Source organism: Macrobrachium nipponense, chromosome 3, assembly GCF_015104395.2.
Source record: "Macrobrachium nipponense isolate FS-2020 chromosome 3, ASM1510439v2, whole genome shotgun sequence".
Lineage (NCBI taxonomy): Eukaryota > Metazoa > Arthropoda > Malacostraca > Decapoda > Palaemonidae > Macrobrachium > Macrobrachium nipponense.
This window is the reverse complement of record NC_087202.1, coordinates 53,684,168-53,701,855: the sequence shown is the minus strand read 5'-3', so window position 1 is coordinate 53,701,855 and position 17,688 is coordinate 53,684,168. Positions and strand designations below refer to the sequence as shown.

General features: G+C 37.6%; 2 long non-coding RNA genes across 2 annotated transcripts in view; one reads left to right on the top strand and one right to left on the bottom strand.

Annotated features, from left to right (window-relative positions):
* Positions 1–17,688, bottom strand: part of LOC135222199 (uncharacterized) — a 253,543-nt gene that overhangs the window by 120,048 nt on the left and 115,807 nt on the right. The gene's annotated exons all lie outside the window — the stretch shown is intronic.
* On the top strand, positions 11,944–17,589 carry LOC135222198 (uncharacterized). Its single transcript, XR_010316202.1, has 3 exons — positions 11,944–12,018; positions 16,992–17,066; positions 17,239–17,589. It is a non-coding gene; the product is annotated as an uncharacterized LOC135222198 (long non-coding RNA).

The following is a 17,688-nucleotide window of genomic DNA, read 5'->3' as shown; positions in this document are numbered from 1 at the left end:
CATACACTTTCATAATATGTGATGTTAGACTCACAGGCCTATAATTACTTACCTCTAGTCTTGATCCACTTTTGAAAGTAGGGGTAATATATGCTAAATTGTGCTCATCATAAATCTTGCCTGTATCTACACTTTGTCTTAATAATATTGCAAGTGGCTTTGCGATAGAATGAATGACTTTCTTTAACAAAATAGCAGGGACACCATCAGGCCCTGCTGCAGCTCCATTTTTAATTTCATTAATAGCCTGCACAATATCAGCATTCTTTATATCTATGTCTGCTAAATATTCACCATTTTCATCCCTTACTTCTATATCATTATCTTCATTATCAATTCTAGGGGTGAATTCTCTCTTATATCGTTCTGCCAGTATGTTGGATATTTCCTTTTTTTCATTCGTTAATCTCCCTTCAATTCTAAGAGGGTCTATTTCTATTCTTCTTTTATTCATCTTTTTCGCATACGAGTATAATAGTTTGGGGTTTTGCTTGATATTTACTAGGGTTTTTTCTTCCAAGTCCAGTTTTTCATTTTCTTTTGATTGTATAATCTTTTGTCCTGCATTTTCTATCTTACGTTTTAGTTCGATCACTTTCCATGCATTTTTTTCTTTTGGAAGACCTTTTTTCCACTTTCGGATTTTCTGGAACAAGATCCTTCTGTCTCTAGGTATGCATGACTGATGTTTACTTTTCTTCTTCGGTATATATTTATCCACTATTTTCTCTAATATTTTATATAATATCTCCGTTATTTACCTTTATATCATCACTTACGAAAAAGTTATACCAATCTTTGTTTAATTCTTCATTTATTTCTGACCATTTTATATTTTTACTGTAGAAGTTGTATTTTCCATATCCTTCCCACTTTTTCATTTCTTGCTTATTTCTGTTTTCACTTGCTTTGGAATGGACTGTTAATTCTATGACATTATGGTCTAAAATACTTGCATTATAAACTATTATTTCTTTAACATAATTCACCTCATTCACAAATACTAGGTCTAAAGTATTTTCCTTTCTTGTTGGCCGGTGATTTATTTGTTGAATGTTGAATTCTAGTAGCATATCTAATAGCTTTTCGAATTGCCTCTTATCTTCTGCACTACTATTACTCGCTTTTTTATATGTATAAATACAACCACAATCTCCTATTCGTTTTTTCCGGTCTACGAGAGGAAAGTTAAAGTCTCCGGATAGAATAGTCCAGTCCTTGTGATTTCTACATATATCATCCAATTTTTCTATTATTGCGTCAAACTCTTTAGTATTAAGGGGTCTATATATTACTATGTTCATTAACTTTTCAGATTCAAATTCTACAGCTATTAGTACACATTCTGAGTTACTATATTTCTCATATATTTTTACTTGTTTTTTGTCTTTCCCATATATCGCGGTTCCCCCTTGATTCCTATTTTTTCTATCTGATCTATAAGTTTGGAACCCTTTTATTTGATCGTCCTTACCAGTCTCTTGGGAATACCAGGTTTCACTTATATTCAGTATATCTATTTTCGTCAATTTGGGTTAGTTCTTCTTTATGAGTTACTCGTAACTAAACCCTGTGCATTCATCACTATGATGGTTTGCGTGTTATCTCCTTCATTTAATATGGGTAATAATAAGGAGAGAGAGAGAGAGAGAGAGATATTGAATATAACGTAGAACTGTAGATAATTTACGTAGCACACCACATATAGAGTATATACAAATAGATAAGAAAGAGAGAAAGAGAGAGAGAGAGAGAGAGAGAGAGAGAGAGAGAGAGAGAGAGAGAGATTGAATGTACCGTAGAACTGTAGATAACTTACGTAGCATACCGCATATACAGCATATACAAATAAATATGAGAGAGAGAGAGAGAGAGAGAGAGAGAGAGAGAGAGAGAGAGAGAGAGATTAAATGTAACGTGGAACTGTAGATAATTTACGTAGCATACCACATATAGAGCATATACAAATAGAGAGAGAGAGAGAGAGAGAGAGAGAGGAGAGAGAGAGAGAGAGAGACTGGACGTGGGCGGAAACACACGTGGGCGAGAGATTCAAGAAGAGCTGGGAACTCACTTACACGAATAAACAATTTTACTCTCCCTCTCTCTCTCTTTTTTTCTCGCTTCTGAAAAATCTCTCAGACTGACAGAATGGGGGAAATAGATGAAACTGATGGTAACAATTTACTTTTTTTTTTATATAACAGACATAGGTACACTGCCTATCAGACCAAAAAAAAATGAATGTTGTATAAAAAGCTTTTCTCATGCTTTGCAAGCATTTAAAAGCTCTAGATTAAAAAAATATATATATGTAGAGCTATACAATAAATAAATAAATATATATATATATATATATATATATATATTTATATATAAACATATGTAAATATATATATATATATATATATATATATATATAATATATATATATATAGTATATATATTTGTAGTGTATAATGAAGACAATAAAACGGGCCATGCTTGCCCAAACCATGCTTGAGCCTTTGAGAAAAGTGGAAGGTAACGGACACCTTCCGTGGCAAACCCACCTTCGTGAAAATGATGTTAGTAAAATGATTTGGGAAATGCGACAACCTGGAATTGATGCAACGAAGGTCCAATGAATCCGAATGACTATAGCGTTCGAGGGAAGTACACTGTGTCTACGGGATTTCAAAGACTTTCCAATTCACTGCAACTGGGGACTTTACTGCTTAGGTTAAGAGGAGAGCAGGTTTTGGCCGATTGGTTTTAACAGAGCCTGTCCATATCGCTTTATTTATATATATATATATATATATATATATATATATATATATATATATATATATATATATATATATATATAAACACGTGTATGTGCATGTGCAATAGTAGGGTGAAATATATGATAAAATGGATGAAATGCATGACTACAAGTAAATCTTTCTAAGTATGAGCATCTGTGGTAAATATCACGATACCATACATAAAAGGGACAATTATTTTAAAAACGCACAAATGTCTAAAAGTATTTTGCATCATTCGGAATAAATCTGCACTTCGGTGAAAAAGACTCAAGGATTTGTGGAAGGCCCCCCCGTGATTATTTTAAAATCAATCTCTCTCTCTCTCTCTGAATCACTGAGTCATGCAAAAAAAAAAAAAAAGGCAAAAAAAAAAAAAAAGGAACAAAAAAACATATCGGATTGCCTCATGAGTTCTTTCGTTTGATCCAAGTCATTACTCCTGTTAAAGTGTCGATTTTTTTCAGCATTGATTTCAACTTTCAATTTCGATTATTGTTTTGCTTGTGTCAACAGAGTTCCTGATAGCCGGCCACCTCAACACCCCCCCCCCCCCCCCGCCCCCCTCCGCCACCCAACGCTCTCTCTCTCTCTCTCTCTCTCTCTGTGTCAACGGAACTTTTGTTCTTAACAGCAAACCCTACTGTTGTTTTTCTTTCTCCTGTCGTTTTCAGTATTTTTTCTTTCGTTCTTTTCACTGACGCTTTTGTTCTCCAAGCTTTTCTTCTATTTTCTTTTTTTTTTGTCCTTTGGCTTCTCATACTTTCATTTTTCTTTTGTTCTTTCGCCTGTTTGCAGTGTTTTCACCGCAGTTAAAAAAAAACAATTAATCGATTTCTCTCGCCATGGAAACAAATAATTAAAGATATTCATAAAGAAACCTACATAGAACTTTGTATGAAGGCACATGAAAGAGAAGTGATATATATATATATATATATATATATATATAAAATTTATATAGTATAATTCTTCTTTTACTTCGAAACCATAATTATCTCGGCTTACACTCATAGCATTAGTTACGTTGAGACCTCTGTGCATAATCAGTGCATCCCTACTCGCACGGGGGAACCGATGACCTTAAGGCTCACACAACGTACGAACAGGTGTGCACTAGCGCATTTATCTCCGCCGACCGCTAGAGATACCACAGGAGGCTGTGTCTCCGCCAGTGTCAGCATCTGTGATTAAACATTCCCAACCGTGCGATCAGCTCCGCCAAAACAAGCCTGAGGAAGTCAAGGTGGTGGAAGTCTTGTCGGAGGTCGAGCCCCTCATTGTTGGAGGAAGGGGTGAGATGTGAGGAGTAGTGGGAGAGGGACGAGGAGAGGTATGGTTAGAGTGAGGGGCATTTGGGGGAGGGCCATCTCCTCCCCTCAGGCCAGTGAGGTAGTACAGTAACAGGGTAACTAATTTGCATATTTTACGACCCCTTCATCATCATCTTGAGGCTCTTTGATTCGTCGACTGTTGTAGAGTTTCCTTACAAATTAGAATACACCGACAGCAGCGGGACAGGGACCAGGGGTGGGTGCGGGGTCGGGGAGAAATATATGCTATATAGAAAAAAACCTGTCAAACAAAGACACATATCCCTCTACAGTACATATTGTAATTTTTTTTTCAACTACGACGTATTTTCATTATAGAGAGGTGGCTCCCTACTTGTATTTAGGAGGTATTCTGGGGCGAAATCCTGACCATATGCCCTTTACAGTTCTTGCTACGTCCGGCTATGCTAATCACTTGGTCATACGTGGTAGCTATTGTGGTTAAAGGCGCTTCGCTGTACGTCCTGATATCTGGGTTCCTAGGTTCGCGCCCGGGAGCCGACGAAATTATCATCAACTAAAAATTCCGCTTCAGTTAACATATATGAAAATTTATTAATTCTGAGGTAGAGTGAATGAGACATTAAAGGACATTTGTACCTTAATGCGTATATATAAATCACGGTGATATGATCAGACTCATATGTATATATATATATGAAAATAAACTACGTTTAGACATGCTGTCGTCCACCCCGAGACCATCCTTTCCCACTACTGATCTCTCTATACAGGTAAGCTTCAGAAGTTACCTTGGTCGGAGCTTTGAATGTACGAAACGTCACTCAGGGGGCGGGGCTTGCCGCTCTCACATTCTCTTATGTTACCGCCATTTTTGACGGAATGGGTACACTAAATTTTTAAAATATACAATTAATCCACGCACATCCTCAGAAAAGTGCTGTCCGTTTGTACTAAATAAATAAATTTAAAAAGATAAACAAAGCGCACACTTGCATGTACAGTATGTAAGAGCACCTATGTGGCATTTGCAAGGTCCGTGGTTTGGTCCTGGCCGTGGAACCAACTCAAATGTAACCTGGTCCCATCTTCAGGTGTGGCCAAGACTTAGGATATGGGATTGGACTATCAATCTTATCACTTATCACTAAAGGCCTCTCCGGTGTTATGCCCTCTTAACTGGACAAAGTTACCATAGTAAAAAATGCATTCATACACACGCACACATACACAGATATATATATATATATATATATATATATATATATATATATATATATATATATATACATATATATATATCATATATATATATATATATATATATATATATATATATATATGTGTATATATATATACTAAAAAAAATATATATATACGTACATATATATATATATATATATATACTATATATATATATATATATTACAAAGGAAATAGCATATAAAATGCAGGGCAATGCGCCTTTTTCAGGTAACTATTAGTAAATGTACGAAGACATCTGGACTACAGTATTATCTGTAGAGGGAGATTAGGCAAACGCGGATTAACGGAAATGGGGTCATGAGATCGCGGTCATTAACTGGATAAACGCTTTTTGAAATGATGTGTTAAATCCGGTTCCGTGACCGTGGAGCAAAGCCCTTAGACTTGAATCTAGGGTGAAAAGGATTGGACTTTGAAGAACCAGATCTAAAGATTTGTTACGACTTAACTGTGATTCGTTACAATGTAATATTTCGTTTGGTTTAATGAATATGGGCACCTTTCCTAAGTTTAATTATATTCAACATTAGGCAGTTCCCAAGCAGTGGGTAGTTCCTGGGTGAAGAAAAAGAACAATGATTGCTGCCACATTCATACTTCAATAATATTTATGTATCTTGATGAAGAACCTTGGATGTTTAGAAAAATAGCACCGTATTAGCTCCCTCATACCCCTTTACAGAATGCTTATCAATAGGATGTTAAACCACGTTACACACACTGTGCCATACTCACCTCATTCTTGCATACACTCCCTTGCTTGCTTAATGTTAATGCTCTCCCTTTCTAATACCTCCCTCATATAATCCTGTCCATCACCTTCTTGGTATTATTCTCCTCTTCATCTTTCCTTTTCCCGTCCAAAGTGTGTACTTCTTAACCATCATATCCTCCATTCTTTCCTTAATATGACCGATTCACCTTAAAACATTGTGATCCATCGTTTCACCTAGTACACTAATCCTTTTACCTCTCTTACATATAACCATATTTCTCCTTTCTAGTTATTTATTCCATAAAAGAGAGCTGGCTTAACAGTTACTTCATACATTCCCTTCTTGGCTTCAACAGACACTCCAAGTTTTCTCTAAACCTTTTATTAACGTTAATCCTGTAACCCTCTTAACCTTCACCTTGCCATTCATAGCTCTCAAGTATACTATATATCCTTCGATCCCTGAACATTGCATCGCTATAGATTATGTCAAAGCTTTTTTAGTCCACATCTGTCACAAATAATTCTTTCATTTCACTTTCAAACTTCTCACAAAACTGTTTTATAACACACGCGATCAAACCTTCCTGAGAGAGAGAGAGAGAGAGAGAGAGAGAGAGAGAGAGAGAGAGAGAGAGAGAGAGAGAGTAATCAGTTGAAAACATCATAATAAAAATTAATAGAAATATACTTCAGGATATGGAGATATGAGTACTAAAAATATCGTAAAAAGCTACTTGAATTTAAAATGATTATCAAGGGCTTTCATTCTCTCTTTCTCTCCAAGACATTCGAAGGAGCAATGCGCAGGGGAGCTGACCAGGGGAGGTCCTCTCTCATTGCTGTTAATGAGAATAGTATATGATTATTAAACGGAGGAACTTTTGCTTCTGCTTCTTCCTTCCTGGAGCATCCATGAGGGGAGATTTACAAGAAGAATTTTCTTTGTAATTCATCAGCCTTTGCTTGTCTTCATTAGTGACCGTTCCTTTAAAAGTCTAAACAAATGAGCTTCGATGTTACCTTATATGTAATTTACAGTATATGAACATAAAAGCATACTCTCACATGCACACACACACTCGCACACATGTACGTTTATATATACACCGATATTTTTAGTTAATTTGCTGGTACGTCTGTTAATACAAACGCGCGCACACATATATATATATATATATATATATATATATATATATATATATATATATATATACAAACAAGCGCACACAAATGAATATATATATATATATATATATATATATATATATATATACATATCTATATATATATAATTTGTGTGCGCGCGTTTGTATTAACAGACGTACTAGCAAATTAACTAACAATAATATCGGTGTATATATAAACGTACATGTGTGCGTTTGTATATACACATGTACGTTTATATGAACACAGATGTGAATACTTCATATATACACAGATATTGTTAGTTAATTTGCTGATACGTCTGTTGATACAAACATGCGCGCGCACACATATATATATATATATATATATATATATATATATATATATATATATTTGTGTGCGCGCGTTTGTATTAACAGACATACCAGCAAATTAACTAAAAATATCGGTGTATATATAAACGTACATGTGTCGAGTGTGTGTGCATGTGAGAGTATGCTTTTATGTTCATATACTGTAAATTACATATAAGGTAACATCGAAGCTCATTTGTTTAGACTTTTAAAGGAACGGTCACAGTAGAGGAAAAGACCCCATATAGACTCCACTTTTCTAGCCCCGCCCCCCGCCCCCCACCCCCCCCACCCCCCCCCCAAGGGGCGTGGCTACCCCCCTCCTGATTGGCTCATGTACGTACGTGAGGCCTAAAAAGGGGCGGGGCAACCCCCAAAACCCCCAAAGGGGTGTGGCCACCCTGACCCCATATAGACTCCACTTGTCTGGGGGGTGTGGCCACCCTGGACCACCCTAGACTCCACTTGTCTGGGGGGTGTGGCCCCACCTGACCCCCATAGACTCCACTTATCTGTGCCACCCCTGACCCCAAATTGACTCCCATGTATTATAAGTCATGTAGTACATGAGCTCATAATGACTCATAGTATTGATAAGTTTTTTTTTTTTTTCAGTACGGTACCATGAGTCCCCATAATGATCCATTTGTCCTTACAAATCAGTACGTACCATTTGAGCCATATAGGGGGGCGTGGCCTCCCATAACCCAAATCGACTCCACTCTACCCCTGTGACGTCCCACATACTATGAATAAAAACCATCTTTTCAACCCTCCACTATTCTGCGTGGCCACCCCTGACCCCAAATTGACTCCATTTTTTATAAGCTCATGTAGTAATGCTATAATTGACATATGTATGATAGTCTGTACGTACATGAGCTCATAATTGACTCCATTTGTCTTACAAGCTCATGTACGTACATGAGCTCATATTAGGGGGGCGTGGCCTCCCCTAACCCCAAATTGACTCACCACTTTTCTACCCCTGTGACGTCACAGACTATAAGAATAAAACCATCCTTCAACCCTCCACTATTCTGGGGGGGCGTGGCCACCCTGACTCCAAATTGCACTCCATTTGGTCTTACAAGCTCATGTACGTACATGAGCTCATATAGGGGGGTAGTTTGTGGACTCCCTAACCCCAAATCAACTCCACTTTTTCTACCCCTGTGACGTCACATAACTATAAAGGGAATAAAAACCCAACATTTCAAGCCCTCACACCAATTGACTCCACTATTCTAAACCCTGTGGACGTCACGTAACTCTCTGGGAATAAAACCATTCTTTCAACCCCTGACCCCAAATTGACCTCCACCTTTCCTACCCCCCTATGACGTCACGTAACTCCTCTGGGAATAAAAACCATTCTTCAAAAACCCCTGACCCCCAAATTGACTCCACCTTTCCTACCCCCTGTGACGTCACGTAAACTCTCCGGTAATAAAAACCAAAAACATTTCAACCCCTCACCCACCCCAAATTGACTCCACTATTCTACCACTGTGAGTCACGTAACTCTCTGGGAATAAAACCATTCTTTCAACCCCCGACCCCAAATTGACTCCACCGATTTTCCTACCCCTGTGACGTCACGTAAAACTCTCCGGTAATAAAAACCAACATTTCAACCCCTCACCCCAAATGACTCCACATTCTACCCCTGTGACGTCATAACTCTCTGGGATAAAACCATTCTTTCAACCCCTGACCCCAAATTGACTCACCACCTTTCCTACCCCCTCTGTTTACGTCACATAACTCTCAGGGGAATAAAAACCAACATTTTCAACCCCCACCCCCCAAATTGACTCCACTTTTACTACCCCTTTGATGTCACGTAACTCTACGGGAATAAACTTGACCCCACCCTGACCCCAAATAGACTCAGTTCACTGTTTTTTGCGACTCATGTCCCCTTTAATTGTTTTCAAAGTAACCGGGACGTTTACCTCATCCCTCCTCCTATAAAATCTCTAAATTTATATATGCATATTGCGAATATACTCTCTCTCCCTCCCTCCCTCCCTCCTCCCTCCTCCTACCTCCCTCCCTCTCCCTCTCTCTCTCTCAGCCGTTACATTTTGTTTTATATATATATACACACAGCTGCTATATTCGAGAGTATCATGATAAAAGGATATTTGGCGACTGACTTCATCCACATGTGATATCTCCCCCAATAACCATATCAGAGTCAATGTTATCTGATGATGAATCACGCACACACACACATATGAAGAAACGAGACCTTATCGCCATATTTGCCCAGCTGACTTCACGCCAACTGAAATTTTATTTTTCATAGAATTTGAGTCATAATCGAGGTGGCGAACACAAGGACAAACAAAGTACACATTTCAATTTTGTTATTTATTATACAGAGTTTGAAAGAGGTTGAAAAATCAAATTACAGACGGAATTGTTATTTTATATTTATAACCAATCCTAAATACAGGGGAATGAATTAATATTCCATACAAATACATACATTAGAAAAAAAACTGTACAAACACGAACGCGATAATATGCGCATTCGCTTTTTCCAAAAACAATACTTCAACGAAACATACTACGGCTACTATATATTTTCTAGCCTGTTTCCTTGACAATCACACCCCTTAGTATATACCACCAAACATCTTCTCCAGCACTTTCCCGACCGTGTATCGAAGACGACGACGTTTCATCTAACACCTCAAAGCTTTTAAATTTAGCTAACAAGTTTTTCATATATAAATCTTCCACACACCTCTCCTCCAACAGGGATAAATTCTTTTTCATTATAGCCACGCAGCATATTTTTACCAATTTTGCTCATTTCATCACTGAATGTAGCTAACACAGGTAAATATTGATTCAACCAAGTCATATTAACAGTCCGCTCTGACCGATGCCAGCGGGAAAGATAACATATTTGGCATAGTCCATACGATGATTTAAATAATTCTTCCTTCAATTTCTTGACCGAAGAAAAAAGTGATTGAACCTCATCTGTTTGGTATCTCTGCCCAAACGATCGGCGTGATCTTCATCTTTGGAATAAGCCACGCTCTTTTGCGCGTATTCATTATCTTCAATGGGGCACCAATACCGTATTGTGTTAATAAGGTAGCTATGGTGGGTAGATCAACTTCTTCGTCGCATTCCCAAGATGTGATATTTTCAGGTCTTTTCACAATGGCGGACCCTTCAATACCCCTATCACGAAGACAGGCATATGATGCACCAGTGCGAGAATATCGAAAACCTGCCAATTCGGCATATGGATAAGCTCGAATGACGTCCGCCACAACACCGTAATTCCTGCATGTCACACAGTTAGTGGCCACTACTAGACACATATTCCTCTTCCTGAACTTATTTTCGGACAAGTTCCCGAAACTAACTTACAAGAGGAGGCTGATGAAGCCATGGCGAGAGTTCACGTCTTGATGTGACAATCCTTCAAGAGATAATGAACTACGAAAGCCCCGCTACCCAAGACCCCTTTATCACAATCACTGATTACAAACCCGTTGTGACGAAGCATCAAGCCTCTCCCAGCAATGATTCAGACTAACATGAATAAACAAGTCCTATCATTCCCTCACCCCAAAGGTCATCCACACATGACTCATTTTATCAAAATCAGTATCACTCCAGTCATGTTTCTCGCAGACACGAATAAACAAGCCTTATCATTTCCTCACAACAAAGGCCGTCCACACACACACACAACACCACACACACACACACACACACACACACACATATGACTCATATATAAAACTTCCACACATCTTTCCTCCAATGGGGATAAATTCTATCGCTACAAGGCGTGAACTTCATCTTTGGTAATACAATACTTCATCGAAACATCATATGTCACACCTGATTATTACTTCCCAACTATACCATAAATACAACCGACAAGGAAAATTGATGTTATTCCTTACCCAAAGTGTATAGAGTAAGTGCAACACACCAACCTCCGTCCCTACAAGTATTTCTCTTGACCGAAACGTCATTTCCCTCTGTCACTATTCAGTAAGTAGCATATAAAACACTTTCCATTTACTTGAACATAGAGTATAGTAAATATTAAAAACAGCAATAAGATTCATCTGTATATGGAATAGATATTCTTATAAAAAATGTACCCGTTGAAAGAAGCGGAATATATAAAACAGTCATTATTCCTCCCTTTCAGATATGGGAAATAACTCTAGTAGTGAACTGTCAGCCGACGAAGTAGCCACTCAAGTCAGACACCATTACTATTATGGTGTTGGAGCCCAAACTCATTTATTAGGAAGGTGAAAACGGGTCATGACCATGAAGCAGGAGAAGAAGAAGAAGAAGTAGCAGGAGATGCAACAACTACCACTGCAGCCCACAACAGTGCAACCCCCGATCAACTTCGCCACCACCCACTACTGAAGGAAACGAGCAACCCGGTGAAGGTATGTAAACAAAAACCGATGTGTTATATATTATTTAATAATAGTTCCTGATTCCATAGAAACACGCACTCTTTTTTCTCCGTTTCCCTGTTTTTTTTTTTCCGTCAAATGCATTATGGGCATAGTAAAAAAAACACCTATATAATTATTCATAAGGATTTATTGACCACATAAAGAGTTTACAAATTCAATACACTAATCGCTGTCAGACCGTCTCAGCACGCATCCCAATATAACTTCCACGTGTATCCTTATTTTTAACCTGAATATGCCGAAAACGTTTAAGAGGAAACGAATAAGACGTCTTAGCAGATTAACACCGACGTTCATGGGCGAATGATCCTCACAGCTCATCCTGAAATAAGTAAAAAAGTTATGTGATTGAAGGTGTATGATACATATATAGAATATATCCTTAATAGAATGTAAATGGAGTAATATAAAAATCAAAGAAAAAATATGCATTTACCTTAGTTGTTCAAGATGCGGAGACATTCCTTGTACGTAATAGCACGTTTGACCCCCCACCCCCTCCAATGTGAAACATTAAACTTTTTCAAATATTTAAAATAATATCCCGTTATCCATTTATCATTACCTCCCAAACGAGTGAATGAGAATACATTTTGTATTAAGGATATACTGCTTTCACACCACGGTGACTCACGCAATGAACAAAAAACTAACGTAAAGGACCGCACTTGTACGATTTATCAGGTTGTATTTGTTTTATTAGGCGATAGAGGTTATATTCGGGATGCGCATATATAAATTTAGAGAAGTCATTCGAATAAAACTTTTGATTTATACCGTAACTATCAAAAAAGAAGATTATATTTCTAGGTGATTTTTCCACGTAAAAACATACCCAATGACCAACAATATTAATATCAGTAGACGAAGATAATGTATTAGATATAAAAAACTAAAGGTTTAATTCTACTTTCTGGCAATGTCAATAATCCTACTTCATCCGAAGCGAACAACACCTAAATATTTAACCGGTCACCGAGTGAAACCTTTTAAACTTATTTCAATTTCTTTTGTATCCATTCCATTTAACCCCTAACATCACATGAATAACCCTATCCGCATCCACCGTTAAAATACCCTTGGTATCCCCAAAAAAGTAAAATAATGCAAGGGCTAGGCGTAGCCGTACCCGCCTGATCGATATTCGCAGGTTTGCCGAAATTTCCACTGGCATGGAATCTTCAACATCTTCCACCACAAAATTAAAGCAGTAAATAGCTTCTACCATTTTTTAAAACTATCATAAGTGATCAGATTATCACCGACACCCCCTATACTTTCTGCGTCTCGGTGATATAATTGCATGATGGTATTAGGGAAACTACATTGAATATTATAACACAGTATTCCCATTAAACGGTAATATGTATATTATTTAATCGAAAGATTGAAAATATAGACTATTGGTCGCGTAATTACCTGAAAATGTGTTTCCATATCATCATGGCCAATGTGATTTTTTCAGGTATTACAACTGTTTAAAAGGCTGATCTATTAAAATCGAATTTTCATTTTGACCCAATAACGTATGTCTTGTATAAAGTCTTATCAAATATATATTGTATAGATTAACGCTATCGCCTCATTTAAAGCCGACATTGCGTTATAATGTGGGGTAACTCTACTCGATCCATAATTTAGCCTTTCTACATGAACACATTTAAATGTCCGTCTGTGTGGGCGCCCATAAACCAGCTATTATTCGCTAATTCGAGCCTAAGTCTCAAATCAAACTGAATCCAGTAAATACATGTCTATAGTCGCTATATCCAAAAGAAGTGGAAAATATGTATGCACGCCCCTCGTTTTAATGTCACCCATAACTTTCGTCTCCCACCTGCCGGTTTGACCGAAGGTACCGGCTGTAAATTGCCGAGTTAACCCCGTGTGTTACATGATAGTCATCGTATAAAATCCCGCCCGACCGGTGGTAGGTAATGTCGAGGGTTTTATCATTTTCAAACATTTTTATATATGATTGATAGTTAAATACAGGACAGGATTCCACCAACTTTTCATTCAAGAAAACGGAAGCGGATTTAAATAATGTATTACTAATACCATTAACGACGGCCACGTGAACATCATCCGCTAATTGCGCACCGTCCCTATCAATGAGATATATAATTCTAAAGCTATACTTGACAATCTAAGAAAGAACCTGCCACCCCATTAATGCGAAATTCTATATATTTATCAGATAGAACTTGATTTATGGAAATATTACAAGGTGTAAAATCCAGTCTTTCCTTTGAATTAATTGAAGTTTCAATAATTCTCCGTCTATAACATTCGGGAACAATTCTGATATACCCGCAATATACGATGAAACAGGAACTTGATTACCAGTTCCGGGTATGTTAGGAACTACGCTAGCCATATTTTGTGTTTATATAATTTTAGATGAAGGGTAGAACGAGTGCGTACCCGCCGAATGTCAATTGATGAATGAGTTACAAAAGATCGTACACGTCCTTATTATATTTTACTCCTAGATTTTAACTCGTGTGCCCTTCCTCTTCTCCGTTTTTTTCTTTTCCTCCCACACTCGACCGTCTAACTAAAACGTTTCACTGTTTTCTTCCGTCTCGTTCTCCTTCTCCTTCCAGTACCGCTTAAAATTCGTTGTCCGGTAGTTTTGAAGGGCCCTTATCCATTTCGTTTTATGGATTCTTTTAAAGGTAAACCGCTGTTTACCATATCAGATAACACAGATCTACCGAATTCATTAACTGAAGGTTTCGCGGCGTTAAATAGAAAAGGAAGCACTTTCCGTGCAATACCACTTATGGCCGAAAAAAAACCGCTTCCCCTTCTGCGGCCGGGATAGAAAACGGAAATCCATCTCAAATCCCGCTCCTCTCCTTAATAAAGGGTCTGATAAAAATAGTTTTTTAAATTCCGCCTCTGAAGGAGGCGCGAATAACACTCTCATTTTACTGTTTATACTATTCCCAAACAATTTAAGTTGAGCTTGATTCGCAAGTTCTAGTTGACTCGAGGGTGTTACGATCACGAATAAGGAATGCCAAGGGTGAACATCGAATATATACTCACCTATTCATCTAATTTTCCTCTAGGTTTTATACGGAGCAGGCAAGTAAACACTCGAGTCTTTAGTGAAATGTAAAAGGTGACCATTTTGATCCGTGATAAGAATAGAAATCTGATCCCAAGATGTTCGTGTTCAACAATTTGTAGACTGTATTATGTATTCCTTTTCCTCTACCACTTGCTAAAGTAAAACAGTCCAATATATTTACTAGTCTCCCGCCAAAAATCGTCGGTTGAACTATATCCGTATACACATATATATAATCTACCCCACAATTATCAGGTAGAGAATCAAGGGAAAGTGTTCATTCAGTTCACGCCCGCCATATATTTCATAACCGTATTAATATGAAAACCTAATAATTTCGCGCTTTTCCGCTAAATTTGACGTATATACTTTTAACGTCCCCCGTTCTCAATTTCTCTCTCTTGATACGTGTATAGTAATTCTTCTTAAATCTTCATCCCAATGAAATATACCGTTACTATAAAATAATTTATGAAATTATCACCGTAATAAACTTTTAAGTAATCATACACGTCCTTATTAAGAGCTCTCACGAGTCTCTTCATATCCCCCGCAACATTGCTATTCTCGGTCTATACAAATATGTATTGCCTATCACGTTTATGACGCTCTGTAATAAATTCGAGAGTGAATAAATCATCTTTGGATAATATAGCGTAATAACTCCCCGGGAACATGATCGAAGCTAAACCTACTTCATATTCACAACCCCATTAGGTAATAATATAGGTGTAGGTAATCTATTGGCAATTTCGAAGGTGTATTTTTGGTATACGTGTCTAAACAGCCGAGACTGCTCAAATATATAGTGTTTCACCAGCCATGTCGGTTAAAAAAAATACTACGACGGGTATATGTCACGTATTGGTATTTATAAGAAAAAGTTCGATAGCGTTTTATCTAGGTCTTATATGCAGACTGCACGATAGAACCCCTTTTAGTTTTCAGTTAAAGCATTATTCTTCACCGTTCTGATCTGAGACATCGATAGTAATGTATCCAATACGTCAATGGTATTTAAAGGTTTATAAATGGCATTATGCGGACCTTTACCACATGCACATCCTAACGTGAAGCAGTCTAAGAGATTAACCATTTTATCACCCAAGATGGTAGGTTGAACGATACCCGAATACAGGTAAACGTATTCAACGCCCTGCTGGAATATATTTCTACTGTGATGAGGTCTCAACGCACCCGAACTGTATATTAAATACCTGACTTTTTCATTGAAACCAAACATATTAGCTGCTTTAGCACTGAGTTTAATCGTAATTGAATCAATCATATCAACTTTGCTGCTCCTGCATCGATATGTGAATGCTCATTCTCTTCGTGTCATCGTTTCCATGAGAAATAAACGGCCGTCCTGCGGATAGCTCCGCGAATATGTTCTCCGTAAAATTCAGATAATTGTTCAATAATTTCCGTATTAAACGCTCTAGTCATGACATTCATATCACCACCCAACAAACCCGAAATGGACTTATAAATATACGTGTAAATGCGTTTCCCATCTGACTCATTATAGATCGCGTTAAATTGAATAGTAAAATCAACGTCTCCTGGTTTAATAGCGTAATATAATTTCGGGAGAATGACTCCCACTAGCCCCACTTCATATTCCACTCCTTTCGGTAATGATATAGGGACGGCTAACCTATTGGTAATTTACACGCCCGATTTTCTGGAAATGTACCTATACAGGCATTGCTATTCACGTATATGATGTGATCGCCACACATGTTGAATGTAGACTGTATGACTAACAATGGGCATCGGGTTTATAATATATGTACATAAAAACCTCCACGTTCATGTTATGTCACACCTTATTCATGAATTTGTTATCACACAGATTGTCACGTCATTCAAGAAAATGTCCAAGCCTCTAACCGCCATGATGAATCATCCTCACCACCCTCCGATCCAGGTAAAATATTATTATTATTATTATTATTATTATTATTATTATTATTATTATTATTATTATTATTATTATTATTATTATTATTATTACTATTATTGCAGTTTTTGCAGTTATTATTATTATTATTATTATAATACACGTTCACTCCGGTGCTTATTTAAAATTATCTTTACAGATCCCTTCGCTGAAGACTTCCCATTAGATGAAGATTTGATGGGGAGTAATAATAATAATGAAGCATCGCGCATTGGTGGAGGTGTAGGAACCAGAAGGGGATCTTCACTCACGAGGGAAAGAACGGAGGGTAATAAGGTAGTGAGTACCATTCATTATGCGGCCGCAGTAGGGTCACACATTGACGTGGCAATGAAGTTAAGTAGTAGCATAACCCGATTACGCGAAGATGTGCACAGTAACTTCCTCGAAAGAGGTATTCGATCGGCTATGCTATACTTGTGCGTTATTATCACCAGCGTGAGGATGCTAGGCGACATGAATGAAAAAAAGTGCTTTCTATGTATGTACTCCACCCACCCTCACTACGATTGACTCGATCTATGACTCCCTGGAGGAGGCCATTGAGATATAAGCTAATAACTTGGAAGAAAGACTCAACCGTACTGAG